A 17,396-nucleotide genomic window follows, 5' to 3' on the forward strand; every position below is an offset into this window, starting at 1 on the left:
GATGGCATTGACTTGCCTAGTGGCATAGGATCTAGATGTCACTTGCCAACTTGCTATGTCTTCTCCTATTTATATTTGGCTTGAATTATTTGCCGAAAGAGTGAGACAGAAAGATATTCCATTGTACTTTGTGGGAAGTTTATTTTTCCTTTTAAAAATGCCTCGCCTTTATATAGGAAAGGGTGTTTGGAAGATAATCTAACCTTGGTTGGGTGGCGTGGACATCCCTTGTAGCATGGGTGGTCGGTTGCCCACTTGCTGGGTCTTTTGTTTATCTTTATCTGTTTTGATCTTCTACATTATATTTTTCTGGCCAAGCCCTGGTTTGAGCTATTTGCGTTTCCTATGATTCCGGCGATTAATTTTATATGTGTAAAATCCACCAAGCAGAGAGTAATGGTATGGCACTCGCGTTTGGATCGGAAGGTCCTTTGTTCGAGTCCCACTCTGAGTGGCGCACATTTGAGTATTCACAGTACTCAGGTCCTATATTGTAACGAGTACCTGGCCGGTAACAGCGTTTTCTGTCCAAAAAAGAAAATAATAATGAGAGTAATGTGCTGAATTCTGAATTTTACTAGCCACGTGTTGCTTATAACAAGGAATAAATAACATCAGGTTGTACTAAAATGTTCACCAACGAATCTGGAACACAGAAGAAATATGGGAATTTCGAAATAATGAGGCGGCCACTAAGTACAAGCAATGGTTTCTAAAAACGTATTCAAATGGAAGATATGTCGGGAAAAGAGAATTTCACGACAAAGGGAATTAATTCGTTTAAAAACTCAGTTGTAGAGTATTAGTCGAGTTATCTCCCTTATTCCAGGAATTTTGGAGAATGTTTTGGTTTTCTCCATTTAAAGACAATAATAATAATAATAATAATAATAATAATAATAATAATAATAATAATAATGATGATGATGATGATGATGATGATGATGATGATGATGATGACGATGATGATGATGATAATATCATTACAAAAAGATGGGGTATCACACTCGCTAAAATGTGCACATTGATGACGCACAGTTGAGTCCTCACTCCTCACAGTACTCACGTTCTATACAACGAGTACCTGGCCGGTAACAGCGTTGTCTGTCCAAACAAAATAATGATATGCCACCTAACGGGCAAACGTCATGTCTCCTTCTAAAAGTTTAAAAAATAAGCTTTTATACAAAGCAATATCCACTAAACGTGCTCAAAGCGCTTTACAAGGGGTCCCTGGCAAACAGCAACACTGAACATGTAAGACGTGACAAGACGCCTGTTAGGCGATATTACAATTTTTTTCGGACAGAGACAACGCTGTAAACGGCCAGGTACTCATTTTACACCTGAGTACGCTGAGAGAATATGAGTAAAGAGTCTTTTCCAAGGACTCAACTAAGCGCCGAGCGAGGCTCGAACCTAGGACCTTCCGATTCGATAGCCGCACATGTTAAGTGTTGCTGTTGGCTAGGGACCCCATGTTAAGCGCTTTGAGCAAATATAGCGAATAATGCACTGTATAAAAACTCAATTTTTTAAAATGGTAATCATCCTTTCAAAACAATATTATGTTGGGGTGGTTCAAAGGCACAGAATAGATTTTGTATCTGGTCGAAATACATGAGACTGAACACGTTAATATTGTGGTCTATTACGATGAATTAATAGTCTCTCTCTCTCTCTCTCTCTCTCTCTCTCTCTCTCTCTCTCTTATCTTCAAGAACCGCCATATCAAAGTGGTATTTTGTCTAAAGTACCTTGAGCATCTATATAGAGCAATATCCACTAAACGTGCTCAAAGCAATTAACAAGAGGTCCCTAGCCAACAGCAACACATGTAGGACGAGACATGATGCCTGTTTGGTGATATATTACAATTTATACCCCCAACTGTAACAACGCTGTTGACCGCCGGGAAACCCATTTTACACCTCAATACGATAAGAGAATGTGAGTAAAAAGCCTTTTCCACGGACTCAACTATGTGCCGCTCAGAGTGGGGACTCGAACCTGGATCCGCTGTTGGAAGGCGAGTGTCATACAATAAGACTATAAAGCCGCACATGTTTAGATGAAATTATTCATATTACACCCTTTCGCAACGACACCATTTGTGACCCTCCGTCTCAAAACGGTATTATGTCGGGATGATTCAGACCCCAGAAAGTGAATTTAGGGAAAGAATGATGAGAAATTGGACCTTAGAAGTTTTTGTAAAGCAAAAAATAGTATTTCTACTCCGGCATGACGTAGAGAAAGTAAACCCAAGTTTTATATTTGTGGCAATGAATTCAATTTACCTAACCGAGGGTATCCCGACATAATACCGATTTGAGACGGCGGGTCACATTTGGTCCCGTCGCCTAGGCATTCCATGAAGGAATCTGGATAACCCATCAAACAAGATGTCTGATGTCAACAGGAATCACCCATGCTGTCCAAAGTGAGCAGCAAATCGGGAGTTAATAATTTTGCCCAAGGAAAAAAAAACCCGAGAGTGCCTGAAGCGGGCCTCTTATCAGGACCTTGCGAGTCACAGTGCAATAACTTAAACACTTGACCACTTCACCCCCCCCCCTCCTGTCTGATGAACTAGTTGCTGAAATTGAATAGATTATAGATCCAAATATGAAACTCGGTAAATTTCTATTTGTTATAATGAATAATAAATACAGTTTCTTCCATTGCAAAAGCCCCATGGTTTGTTTATATCTCTCACCATATGAATTGTGTATTTCCCTTGTCCGATTTATCCCTATAGATAGTTCGAAGTTGACGTCTTTGTTATTCCTTTTTGCCATCCGCGTTTATGAGTAATTCTCACTAAACTATATTAACCAGACTATAAACGATCATGGTTACACAAAATATTGTGTGTGTTGGCCAGTTATACTTCCGGATGCCAATGTTGCGAACTTCTTAGTCAAGCGCATACTATCTATACAATACCGTTCTTACTTTGGATTCACCTTTTGGTATCTGCTTTAAATAATGCCGTTTTGAGGAGTTTGGTAACATATTATCCTCATTGCTAGTCTGGAATCGCATCCTACCTAGTCTAAAACACTGACACAGTTACATGTTTTTGTTTTGTTTGTAACCGGGGTTTTATGGTGCTTGTTTTGGGGACCCCGATAGAGCATTCGCTTCACACGCTAGGGGACCAATGTCGATCCCAGTTGAGTTTTTTTTTATCTTCTGACACCTCTGTCCACCTCGCAGTGATGGGGTAGTTGGTTCTGTTTAGATCTGATCTGGCGGAAAGTACTTGGCGATAACTAGCGTCCTCTGCAAAGGATAGCAAGCAATTGATAATGTCAGTTTTATGCAATAGAAACCGGAATAAACTCCGGCTACAAGGGTCTCATGGCTTTGAAGGACTACTTATATTTTTGGGTAATTTCAGCGCCAATAAAAATGAAAGAGAATGGGATGGTAAAGAAATTCTAGATTTACAATAAAATGCTTCCGAGACAAAGGAATACAAGGAGGAATTGTTCGAATAGGGAACAGAAATAGATTCCAAGAGTAAACTATAGATGTACATAGTTCAAAGAGTCCCATCCAGACAAACGGACACAAGGACAGGATTCTACTGAGAGGAAAACACTCACATGCCTTCACATTGACGATAATTATGAAGATGATGATGATGATGATGATGATGATGATGATGATGATGATGATGGACTATGACACTGATCATGATGATGGTGATGATGATGATGATGATGATGATGATGATGATGATGATGATGATGATGATGATGATGGAGTATATCACTGATCATGATGATGGTGATGACAATGATGTTGATGATGATGATGATGATGATGATGATGATGATGATGATGATGATGATGATGATGATGATGATGGAGTATATCACTGATCATGATGATGGTGATGACAATGATGTTGATGATGATGATGATGATGATGATGATGATGATGATGATGATGATGATGATGATGATGATGATGATGATGGAGTATGACACTGATCATGATGATGGTGATGACAATGATGATGATGATGATGATGATGATGATGATGATGATGATGATGATGATGATGATCATGATGATGATCATGATGATGATTACGGTGATGGCGATTATAATAAAATAACGAGAATAAAGTTAAAGAAAAAAAACGAAAATAAAATTCATCTTCATACCGCATTCTGTTTTTTTCGCGGAATTTATTTTTATTCATAGCAAAATTCAGCAAAATCAACAATTTTATTAACCACAGCTTTCAATCCATCAGTTTATAATTTATTATTGCACAATGCATATATTATAATACATGATTGTGTAGTATTTTACCCATGTCTATAAATAGCAACGCGTAATGATATCAAGTTAACACACTCTCTGACGTTATATCAATATGTTAAGCATTAAAATAGAACATAAAATGACAACTGATATCATTAATATCTTTGTTTCTCTTTTTTAAAAAAGCTCTTTAAATTATATGATAATATTGACTCAACGTTATTACATTTAAAATGAGCTTTAAAAATGGGCTTTTATAAAGCGCAATATCCACTAAATGTGCTCAAAGCCCTTTACAAGGGGTCCCTGACCAACAGCAACACGTAACACATAGAACGAGATATGACGCCTGTTAGGCGATATTGCATTTTTTTAGGAAAGAGACAACGCTGTTAACAGCCAGGTACTCATTTTACACCCGAGTACGGTGAGAGAATGTGAGTAAAGAGTCTTTTCCAAGAACTCAACTATGCGCCGAGCGAGGCTCGAACCCAGGACCTTCCGATCCGAAAGCGAGTGTCATATCACAAGACCACATAGCCGCACATATTACATTGGGACGACGTGTTCATATTTGCAGGTCTGACAACCCAAAATTGTTATGGTCTCATTGTTGTAATGAAAAGACTCTCAAACTAACGCAAAATACTGTTTATTGTTATTAGGACAATGTTAAATCACACCCATAATTGAGTTCGGTTATCAGACCTGATAATAAGTGCACGTAGGTTTTTTAGTAGATTCTGTTGTCAGCATTTAATCTACCTTTCTTAAAACCATTTTGAGACGATGGTTGAGAGTCAACCAGTACTTAAATAACGCATCCCTTTAATACAATGACATTCAATCGAAGTCTACGCATTTGCAGATCTGATGATCGAGTGCAACTATGGGCTGATTTACCATTTTTGAACTGGATAATATTTTGCGTTGATTTGAGTGTATTCCCATTACAACAATTAGCCCATAACATTTTAAGTTACCAGACCTGCAAATAAGTACGCGTCGCATTCAACTATATGAAATTATGTTTATAAAGAAAAAATAAATCTCATAAGTATAAAAAAAGAGCTTATCATGAAGGGAAAACTTAAAAACTTAACACTAAAAAGTGAAATAAATAATAAACGCATTTAAAAAACTGATTATATATCTAAATTTGCGGCTTTTTCTCTTCCAAATTTTTATCAATTCCAAGCACACCTTTACCGTTACACTCTGATCTCTGGTTAGTTAATGTATTATTTCAGAACATATAGATAATGCTTTACATTTCCAACGATATCACTGTTTAGTTTGGGACTGATTTGAAAATAACAATACAAACGCAACTTGCCCCCCCCCCCCCCCCCCCAAAAAAAAAAACCAAAAAAAAACCAAACCAAAACAAAACAAAAACAACAAACCCCCCCCCCCAAAAAAAAAAAAAAAAAAAAACAAACACACAAACCAAAAATTAAAAAAGACAACCAAAAAAAATAATAACAAAAACAAAAAAACAAAAACAAAACAAAAACAACCCCAAAACAAATCCATATGGACATCTTATGTCTTGAAAAGATGGATGCTCATTTGAATGGACCAATGGAAGGCAATAATGATCACATATTATTAGTATTATTATTATGATAATATGACCCTCGTTGCCCATCATGCTAACAGCTATAATGTGCAGTAAGTAAGTAAGTAAGTGAGTGAGTAAGTAAGTGAGTGAGTAAGTAAGTAAGTGATTGAGTAAGTAAGTGAGTGAGTAAGTAAGTGAGTGATATGACCCTCCACCACGTGGTGATGTTATATTATGTCAGATTGATTTAGATGTTGAGACGTGAATTTATAGTCAAAACTATGAAACTGGAGTTATGCTGCTTATATCAGATATTGAGACAAAGAGATATACATTTGTAACAAACCGCCTCAAATCAGTTTTATGTCGAGGCGATTTAGGTTCTAGAACTGAATTAATTAATTGATTCTTTTTTTTTAAAAAAGGGTTGGCGGTTAACATTGTTCCTTACAGCCCATGCTAAAGTTTTGCCAACGAGCACAGAATTATTGGCAAACGGAAAAAATTATAAAACTATTTTTACAGATTAATATTCGAGTGACTTGCAAACATAGTTTTAAATTAAGTGTAATTCTATCACTTGTTGACTCAAATAGTTAATATCTGTTATAGTTATAGCAAAATGATCGGTGCTTTATTTGACATGGCCTTGGGAATCGCCATCTGGCGACCCTTATGCCAGATTCATTTGCGCGCAACTACAAACTTTATTACCGGAACGATTTTATCGTTGGTGGCTCAAATGTTTTGTCTGGATCTATGTTAATTTCCACAATACAGAAGTATTATAATTGAAATAGATGAGTGCCTGTTTACAATAGCTGTATTCCTCTGCAAATATTGCGGGTTCTCAACCAGTAGTTTTATTTTTAAAAACTATATAATTCAGCTTAAGTTTGCATGTTTTATTTGGGACAATGGTTGCAATTACTTTATATTAACAAAAACTAAATAGTCAGATCTCTGGTGTTATTAACTTTTATATCACTTTCTGACACTAAGATCACACAGACATAATTCTGTTCTCAGATTATAGGTCACATTTTATTTTTGCATTTTAACAAATTGTGTTCCTTCTAAATAAAAGTTAATCCAAGTTTTCTATTTTTGATTAAAAATTCAATTTTAAATATATAAATCACCAAACCTAGTGCAGTTTGAGATGGCGGGTTACATATGTTGTCTCGCTAATGGCAACATCTTGTTCTCTGTGACTAAAGTGATGGATACTATTTTAGGCATACACAACAATAGGGTTTTAATTATTTCTCTCTCTCTCTCTCTCTCTCTCTCTCTCTCTCTCTCTCTCTCTCTCTCTCTCTCTCTCTAATCTCTTTGAATCTTGGAGAAATTGAATGTATTACAAACGTTGATTAGAGTGAAGTTTGGTGGGATCTTTGTGGTATAACCGACGTGTACTTATTTGAGGGTCTGATAACCCAAATCGTTTATAGGCTCGTTGTTATAATGGAAACACTCTCAAACCAACGCAAAATATTGTCCATTACAACCATGTTAAATCAAGCCTATAAATGCATTCGGTCATCAGACCTGAATGATGTGTGCACGTCGAGCAGTACCCTGTTTTTATTTATTACCTTGTAATCATATAAGTGAGTCACCACCCAGAAATGTGTTACGTCAGGCAATTTTGATGCTAAAAGTTTTTAATATAATGTAAAGATAGACTGCATGGGTTACATTTAATTTGTTTTATTAAGAGTAATAGATATTTATTAAAGTGACAAAAACAAAACTTTCAAATTTCTCTTCTTTGAACTTTACAATCACATTTTGCCATCAGGTTTTCTCCCACACTAAAATACCGTTTTGGTAAGGTTGGTCATTTACTATGGAGAAGAAAATATGCCTAGTACATTCAATGGGTCAGTACATAATACTCTTGCATTTGAAAGAAAATGCAGGTCAATGACAACAAAATTGAATTAAGCTTAATAATTGTGCCATATTGTCTCAAAATGGTATTATGTCCGAGCGATCCAAATGTCAAAAAGGCATTTTAAAAACTAAACATGACCACAAATTTAGATTGTAGCTGTTGTCAAATTTAAAGTTTAAGCTATTTATCTAGCGAAAAACTATAACCTTACTCAAGATATATATATATATATATATATATATATATATATATATATATATATATATATATATATTACTATAAATTCAATAATTAACATCTAATCCTACCCCGGCATAATGCCTTTCTGAGCTATTGGATCACACATGACCAGCTTTAATTGCTGTACTCTTGAAAGACATGTATTTGAAAGTTGAGCCGGAAAACTCGTCATTCAAATATCGATTTATTTATCTTCGACTTATGAACTTATGTTGAATTCAGCACTTTAAGGAACAATGGTAAGAAAAACACGACGTTAAGAAACTGACATTTTATGTTACATTCCTTTAAAAAATATAAAAATTATTGATTCATAAGTAAAAAGAATGAAGGATTTCCTGCAAACGAAATAATAACTTACAATGTTACTTAAAGCAGTAGTAAAAAAAACCCGATAAGTATTGAAATGTAAGCTTCAATTTATTAAACGAAGACAGATACTGTGGACGTTTCGGGGTTCCCCATTATCAACAAAGCACGATGAAGGAAACCATAAGGACGAATGGGATATGTGAGAATGGCGAAGTTATGGTGAATAAACAAAATCAATGATCAATGACGAAAAAGAAACAGGATGTTTATTGACGACCAGTATATATTTAGACTAGCAAATAAGATACCATCACTCTGAAGCCAGAATTTCAATTACACACGTTTAGTATCCATTGCTCCGGAAGGGTGGTTTTACACTTCCAATGAGATTAGAATAAGTTTTTTGACATCATACTTTTGTTCCCTATTCGCCAAACATATGGAACATTTATAAGGAGGAGGGCCACATATGTCTTTCTCCTAATGACGATATCTTGTTGTCTAAGATGCAAATATCGAATCTTGTATGATATGAATTAAACGTTCATCAAAATGGTGGGGCAGCGTGGCTCAGCGGTACAGTCTTTGCTACCGACCCGAAAGGTACCGAGTTCGATCACCCGCCGTTATTATGTGTGGCCTTGAGAAAGTCATCTCGCCCTAGTTCCCCCCTCGTGGATCTTTACCTTGCAGTTGGTGAGGGGGCTTGAGGCACACGGGAGGGCAAAGGTGTAAATCCCGGTCGACCGTCACGAGACCATCCCGGGTATCGAGCCAACGAGCCACATGAGCTGCTCGCCCCGGTGTGTGACTAAATTTGATCCAAACCCGGTGCCCGAATAGCAGCCCTATCCCGGGCGCCACACTATTATCCTTATGTCGAGTCCCAATCAGTCCCGTCAATGGCGAAGCGGTCTGCCGCCTAGCCAAATAATACCGCGTTCGTGTCGCCAGGGTCGTCGGCACGTCCGAGAAAAAAGCAAACGTCCCATGCATCAATCGATTCGCGGCCTGCCGATCGGAAAATGCGACGGCGGGGATGGCGAACTGACGCGTATATTGTCCCTGAACGTCGAGAGCCAGAGTATGGCAAAAAATGAGCTTTTATCAAAGCTACTGGCCGTTCACTGCGTAGATATCCTCCTGTTACAGGAGACCCACCTTTATTCAGGCGCGCAATCTTCCCGATTCCAGATCCCAGGCTATACGGTGGTCCAACGCGAGGACACTTCGAGGCTCAAAGGAGGGGTTAGCGTTTACGCTAAAGAGCCATCGAAGGTAAGGGTCATTGAGAGCGTAACGGACAGCAATGGGGTGAACCGAATTTCCGTGGAAGTAGGTGGACTGTGTTTGCATAATATTTACAAACCACCTAGAGCGACTTGGACTACACCACCGGTACCGGTGGTCAGCCATCCTTCCATCTGTCTGGGAGACTTTAATAGCCACCATCACGAATGGGGCTACCGAGACTGCAACGAGGCAGGAAGACAACTCCGCTCATGGATGGACTGTAATGATCTACACCTAGTGTACGATCCTACAGCCAAGGGTACCTTCCGGGGTACCCGCCATAAGAAGGAGTATACTCCAGACCTCACCCTCGTAACGAAAGGCGCGAACGGTGAACCGCTGCAGGTGAAGCGGACAGTCCTCGGGGACTTTCCGCATAGCCAGCACAGGCCGGTTCTAGTCACAGCTGGGGTGACAATACCGAGGGTGCAGTCTCTCCCACTTTGCAGATGGAATTTCAGGAAGGCTGATTGGGAGGAATTCAGTTCCTATATCGAGCAGGTCTGCCCTGCCATTCCTCCCAAGTCCAAGAATATAACCAGATTTAGTAGGCTACTGGTTAAGAGCGCTCAACGCTCTATTCCATGGGCAAACGGAAATTCTACACCCCTTGCTGGACAGCAGAGTCGGAAGAGCTGTACCGAGAGTACCAGCAGACCCAGTCCCAGGACACAGCCGATAGACTACTTCAGTCGCTGGCAGAGGGAAGGAAGCAACGGTGGCAGGAGACAGTGGAAAGTCTCGACTTTACACACTCCAGCCGCCACGCTTGGCGTTTGATAAAGAAATTGGACCCAGATCGGAATTTCGCGAAGGCTGCACCGGAATGCGAGGCAGACACAATTGCCAAGAATATTAAGAACCGTAGCAAGCGGGTCCCTAATCAGGCTTTTGAGCGCGGTGTCCGCAAGGCGTACCGTACGATTTTGGACTCGCTACCTGCGGAGGAGTCGGACTGGACGGCCCCGTTCAGTCCCCGAGAAGTGGGTGCAGCCATTAGCGAAGTGAAGAACGGCAAAGCAGCTGGGATAGATGGTGTATATCCCGATATGGTGACGCATCTGGGCCCCAGGGCACGGGCCTGGCTAGCAGAGGCAATGTCTGACATCCTTGCAAACGGAAAGCTTCCACAAGTGTGGAAGCATGCGAAGATAGTTGCCATCCTGAAGCCAGGGAAGCCGGCGAAGGAGGCAGACAGTTACAGACCCATATCGCTGCTGAGCTGTCTTTACAAATTGTTGGAGCGTGTTCTATTAAACCGATGGGGGCCGGTCCTAGACGCTGCCCTGCCACCTGAGCAGGCAGGCTTCAGGGAAGGGAGGTGCACCACGGAGCAGGTCATTGCCCTTACAGAGCATATTGAGCACGGGTTCGAGAGAAAACAGCAAACAGGTGCTGTGTTTATAGACCTATCAGCGGCGTACGATACGGTCTGGTGCGATGGGTTAATGCTCAAACTTGCAAAAATCATAAGGTGCAAAAAGACCTTGAAGTTGTTCTCTTCGATCTTAGGGGAAAGGCAATTCCACGTCGCGCTGGGAGACGTCACGAGCAAAGTTAGGAAATTGAAGAATGGGGTCCCTCAGGGGTCGGTACTTGCGCCAATGTTGTTTAACGTTTACATTAGCGATATGCCGAACACTTCCTCCCTGAGGCTGGGATACGCAGACGACTGGGCACTCGTTACTCAGAGTAAAGTATGGACCCGTCTCGAGAGCGTACTCAGCGAGGACGTCACCAGACTCAAATCCTACTTTGACAAGTGGTACCTGAAGATGAACACTTCAAAAACCGTGGCCACTGCATTTCACTTATGCAGTGGTTGGCACACCCGTAAACTGAATGTCCTAGTCGGGGACCAGCCACTCCCATATGAGCCGCGTCCAAAATATTTAGGGGTGACGTTGGATCGCAGTCTTACCTATCGGGTTCATCTCGAAGGGTTGCCCGGAAGATAGAGAAGCGGAATAGTCTTCTGAGGAAGCTGGCGGGATCGACTTGGGGCGCTAGCCAAGCGCTCCTGAGAACATCCGCCCTGGCACTATGCTATTCCATCGCGGAGTATTGCGCTCCAGTGTGGGGTAGAAGCAGAAACGTTGAGAAGGTGGATGTAAAACTTCGCAAGTCGATGCACATAGTGTCGGGAACGCTAGCAACAACCCCTAGAGAATGGGGCCCGGTAATGGCAGCGATCCAGCCCCCCGATGTCCGGAGGGAGACCATTACGGGAAACTGGCTGAGTAAGATCAAAGAGAGAGGGAATGGGGATACCCCTCTCATGCGCATAATGAACGGTGCCCCCGTTTCGAGCCGAAATAAGTCCCGGCAACCCTTGTACGCAGAATCCCTGACTACGGACAGAGCTGCACATACGAGATGGAAGTCGGTTTGGACGAATTCAATCCCTCGTGGGGGCGGGGACCTACACTCCTCTAAGCTTGGTGAGAAGTTGCCAGGCTTTGATACCAGTAAGAGGAGACACTGGGTAGCTGCGAATCGGCTTCGGTCGAGGAGCTGCCTAACGGCCGGTGCGTTACATCAGTGGGGTCTAACTTCCTGTCCTTTATGTCCACGCTGTGGGCAAGAACCCGAAACGGCAGAGCATCTAGTCGAAAGGTGTGTTGTGACGATGCTACCAGGCGGGTTCGCGACGGTGCACGAATGCGGCCCGGACTTTGCTGATTGGGTCGATCGTCATAACATAATAGTGTGAACCATAAGAAGCTGCTGCCCTAGTTCAATTTGTTGCGCTACACTGCGGCTGACACCTGGATTGTTCCAGTCTTCCCTTGGAATAGACCCTAGAGAAAAATGTCCTCTACGGGATGAATAAAGGGAATGTTATTTAATTATTTCTTTATTAAAACATTGTTCTTTCTCTCTTTCATATCTGGCGCAATCAAATTAACATCCAAGGAAACAAAGCTACAGTCAGTTAAAATAAGTCTTTATTTGATATTTTCTTACACTTAAAAAAAAGTTAAATTTCATACTTCTTATCAATTTGAGATTAAACCAAATTTCCTTTAATTCGTTCATTTCCATATACTTCCAGACTGACTCAGTGTGGTCATATTATGTGGAGGAAAAGTTGTTCTTTTAGGCCGTAATTCAAAATATGTTTTTTCATTCTTTTGTAAAAATGACACATGTTTTGACGAAGATTATATATAAATATATATATCTTCAATAGGGAAGAAGATTTTGCTTTCATAGCAAATATCTCATTATTCGCGAAGTAGATTTTATAGATCATTAATTAAAATAAAAACCCTGAGTTTCTAACGCAATATCTACTTAATGCGTTCAACGTGCTTTACAGGAGGTCTAAAGGCAACATAATGATTAACACGTAGGATGAGATATGGCTCCGGTAGGGCCAAATTACAATTATAATTTTTCTCTGATATTGATTGTAACTGGCGCTGATATAACCTAAATGTGTTGCAAGCGCCGTAAAACCCTTAAAAACAAAAAAAAAATAAACATATTGATAACGCTGTTACCGTCAGTTACTCATTTTGCATCTGATTACGGTGAGAAAATGTAAGTAAAAAGCATCCTCTGAGGACTCAAATTTGCGCCTCCAGCACTACAGGTCAGCAGGCGAATGTCGTACCTCTGGAACACAAAGCCTCACAATTGATGTAATGGAGGAACAGCACGGTAAAATGAATGGAAAGTTACATTGTAATAAATAAATTTTAAAGGACATTAGTTCTGGGTGAGAAAAAATAAAGGCAAAAACAATAAAACAAAAAAACAAACAGAGAAATATAAAAGTCATCAATCTATTGCAAGAACAAACAAAAGCGTTATGTTCTCTTAACTTAATCATATGGTAATAAAAAAAAACCCAACAACATTGGTTTTCAATAAAATCATAAATTGTCAAATACAGCCTTTTGACATAAAATATAGTTGAATGATCACCTGAAATACTGCACTGAATACTTTACAAAACAACTTTTGTTTTCTACAAGATTTTAAATAAAATTTTGTGAAGTACAAAACAAATCCAAAAAAAAAACAAAAAACAAAGTCCATTGTACCATACAACAAATGTGACGATTTTCTTGTGGTTGGTAGGGAGGGAGTTATATCTCAGCTTGAAATTGTATCCACCAGGCTGTTTCCTTCATGGGTTATCATTTATCGTCGTATCATTGGCATAACCACCCCCCCCCCCCCCAAAAAAAAAAAAAAAAACCCCAAAAAAAAAAAACACCCCACCCCCCCCCAAAAAAAAACCAACAAAAAACAACAAAAAACCCCCCAAAAAATAAACAACAACAAAAAATACCCAAAAGTCCCCCCCCCCCTTTTCCACAATAGAACAAAAATACAAAACATAAAACAAAACAAAACAAAAAAACAAAGAACAAAAACATAAGTGCACGTCGACTTATTCTAATCAGAATCCTACAAAATCTATTTCAGGTATACATCCTCACTATTTAATGTCAATAATAATAATAACAGTAATAATAATAGTAATAGTAATAATAATAATAATAATAATAATAATAATAATAATAATAATAATAATAATGATAATAATAATGATAATGATAATAATAATAATAATAATAATAATAATAATAATAATTATAATAATAATAATAATAATGATAATGATAATAATAATAATAATAATAATAATAATAATAATAATAATAATAATAATAATAATAATAATAATAATAATAATAATAATAATAATAATGATGATGATGATGATAATAATAATAATAATAATAATAATAATAATAATAATAATAATAATAATAATAATAATAATAATAATAACAATAATAATAATAATAATAATAATAATAATAATAATAATAATAATAATAATTATTATTATTATTATTATTATTATAATATGTAGATCTACCATGGCACAGGATGAGAGTCATCAGGAATAGAAGAATAGAATTATAACACAAATCATACCATGATATTATTAAATATTGAAGAATCAACAGCAAATAAATTAATTGATATCACAATTCTTTAAGCTCTGGAAATGGAAGAGAAACGAATAATATACATTATAACACACATTGGTATGAAAAAAATAACAACAAATCAGTAAATGGATAAGAACTCAAACATCGTAAGGGTTGTCATTATAATGTTGTGTAATGGTTTTAACAATACAAGATTCACATGATGAATATATCAGCTTCAAAGAAGAACAGCTCCCGTAACACGGAACCTTTTGGCCTCAAAATCCTTCTTCAGAAACAAAAAAAAAATAATTAATACATAAGTCCTAATCCAGACAGAGAGCAGAGAACTTTTTCACTGAATTAATAATTTTCTTTTTTTCTGGTATTGACTGAAGACGGGGTTTGAGCCCGAAACGTTCCATATTTGATTTCCATGTTAGGCATTTTGTTCTATTATATTCATTTTTTGTTCAATACTTTTAAGTATGATACGTGGAAATGAAGACCATCATATTTTATAATGGTACGCCCATCAATCAAGTCCTCAAAGATCAGTAACATTGTTATAACATGTAAACATATTTCATGACTGTGGGATAGGGTGACTTTGGCCAATAAAGTGGTGACTCAGATCAGCCACCCAAATTATTGAGCAAAAATGGTAAAATGTGTATCATTTGATGAGTTCACCCTTCACCATAATGTCTTTAGACCACTGTTTCAACATCTTTATATGACATATCTTGACATTGAAATATCCTGTCCAATGTTTTAATTATAAAGTGTGGGGATGGGTGAAATCTATTAAATGATGAACCTATTTGTTTAATAATTTTTAATCTGCTAGGAATACATAATTTGGGGACACGTCTTAATCGCCCCATCTGGCCTTCGTCACCCCACCCATTCCACGGTATTTAGAAATCTCTATAATTCAAAATCAAGGCAACTGGGTACGACATCAAATGTAAATTATGGTAACATTAAATTTGGTTAAGAAAGCATCATTGTAACAAATAGGTCTTGGATGCATAAAGATTCATACATGCCCACACTTACACACACAACAACACACACACACAAACACACACACACACAGACACGCATACTCAAAGAGGGGAAGAGGTAGATAGAAAAATAGATAGTTAGATAGAGAGTATTATGTATAAAGACTCACCCATTTACTTTTTCTTATTACTTCTTTTCTGTTCTCTCTCTCTCTCTCTCTCTCTCTCTCTCTCTCTCTCTCTCTCTCTCTCTCTTCTTTCTTTCTTTCTTTTTGTTTTCCTTCCTCCCTCCCTTTCATTCACTCTCCCTTCTCCCCGCTCTCTCTCTCTCTCTCTCTCTCTCTCTCTCTCTCTCTCTCTTTCTCCCATTCTATTTCTTTCTTTCTGTCTCTGTCTAACTACCTTTATCCCTTCTCTCTATCATCACTCACTTTCACTCTTCCTTTATTATTTTTTCTCTCTCTTTATCTATTTTCTATCATCCCTTATCTCTCTCTCTCTTTCTCTCTCTCTCTCTCTCTCTCTCTCTCTCTCTCTGCGGCTATAGGACCCTGTTGTATAACACTCGCTTTTCGACTCGTCACATAGTTGAGTCCTTGGAAAAGACTCTTTACTCACATTCTCTCACCGTACTCAGGTGTAAAATGAGTACTTGGTCGTTAATAGCGTTGTCTCTATCGCCTAACAGGCATTCTTTATGGTATGTATTGCTGCTGGTCTGGGGCCCTCTGTAAAGCGCTTTGAGCACGTTTAGTGGATATTGAGCAATATAAAAGCTCTACCGTCTCTCTCTCTCTCTCTCTCTCTCTCTCTCTCTCTCACACACACACACACACAGAATGTAAACAAATTCATGTTCTTTCGCACTAATCACCTCTACCCTCTCACATGATTAAAACGCTTAATTCACTCAATCTAGAAATTATGATGAATTATCATAATCATCATAATTATACCCAGCAAGGTGGTGACAGGTGTCTCAAAGTAACCTATCCACCCATCCCATTGACCAATGCTGAGTTTTTAATACTGGAAAAAGATATATTAATATATTATGAGTTATATTATGGACAAACCCTGCCAATCAAATCAGATAACATTTATAGTTCTATTTTATAGATCGCTATTTCATGCACATACAATATTCCATATGTGAGCGATGGGGTACATATAATTGGATTGGCGGTATGATATTAATGTAAAAATACAATGAATATAATCAGGAAATGGTTATAAAATTGTACGTGACAGCAGCAATATTGCTTTACTCAAGTAAATTGGACTTTTTTATTATAACATTTTAGTAGACCATTATATAACATCTCTCTCTCTCTCTCTCTCGCTCTCTCTCTCTCTCTCTCTCTCTCTCTCTCTTTCTCTTCAATTTACTCTCCATGTTGAGCCTCTCTATCCATAATACCTTTCTTTTCATGGCAGATTACATGAGTCTTTCAACATTCACGCTCTCTCTCCCCTTCTCTCTCTTTCTTTCTCTCTTGGTGTGTGTGTGTGTGGGGGGGGGGGGGGGGGGTATGACAATCTCTTTATATCTATTATCTATTTGTCTATCTATTCATCTATTAGTTATTATTTATTTATTTAAATATCTACCTACCCACCTACCTACCTACCTATCTATCTATCTATCTATCTATCTAGCTGTCTCTTTGTCTATCTGTATCTCTCCTTCAGTCTATCTATCTATCTTTCTCTCTCTCTCCTTCACACGCACACGCGCGCGCACACACACACACACACACACACACATAGACACACTAAATCAATACATTATATATTTACAAGGTACTGACACCACCCCAACATAAGTGCATGCATA

Source organism: Berghia stephanieae, chromosome 2 (assembly GCF_034508935.2).
Source record: "Berghia stephanieae isolate SIO BIC M18660-M18661 chromosome 2, UCSD_Bste_1.3, whole genome shotgun sequence".
Classification (NCBI taxonomy): domain Eukaryota; kingdom Metazoa; phylum Mollusca; class Gastropoda; order Nudibranchia; family Aeolidiidae; genus Berghia; species Berghia stephanieae.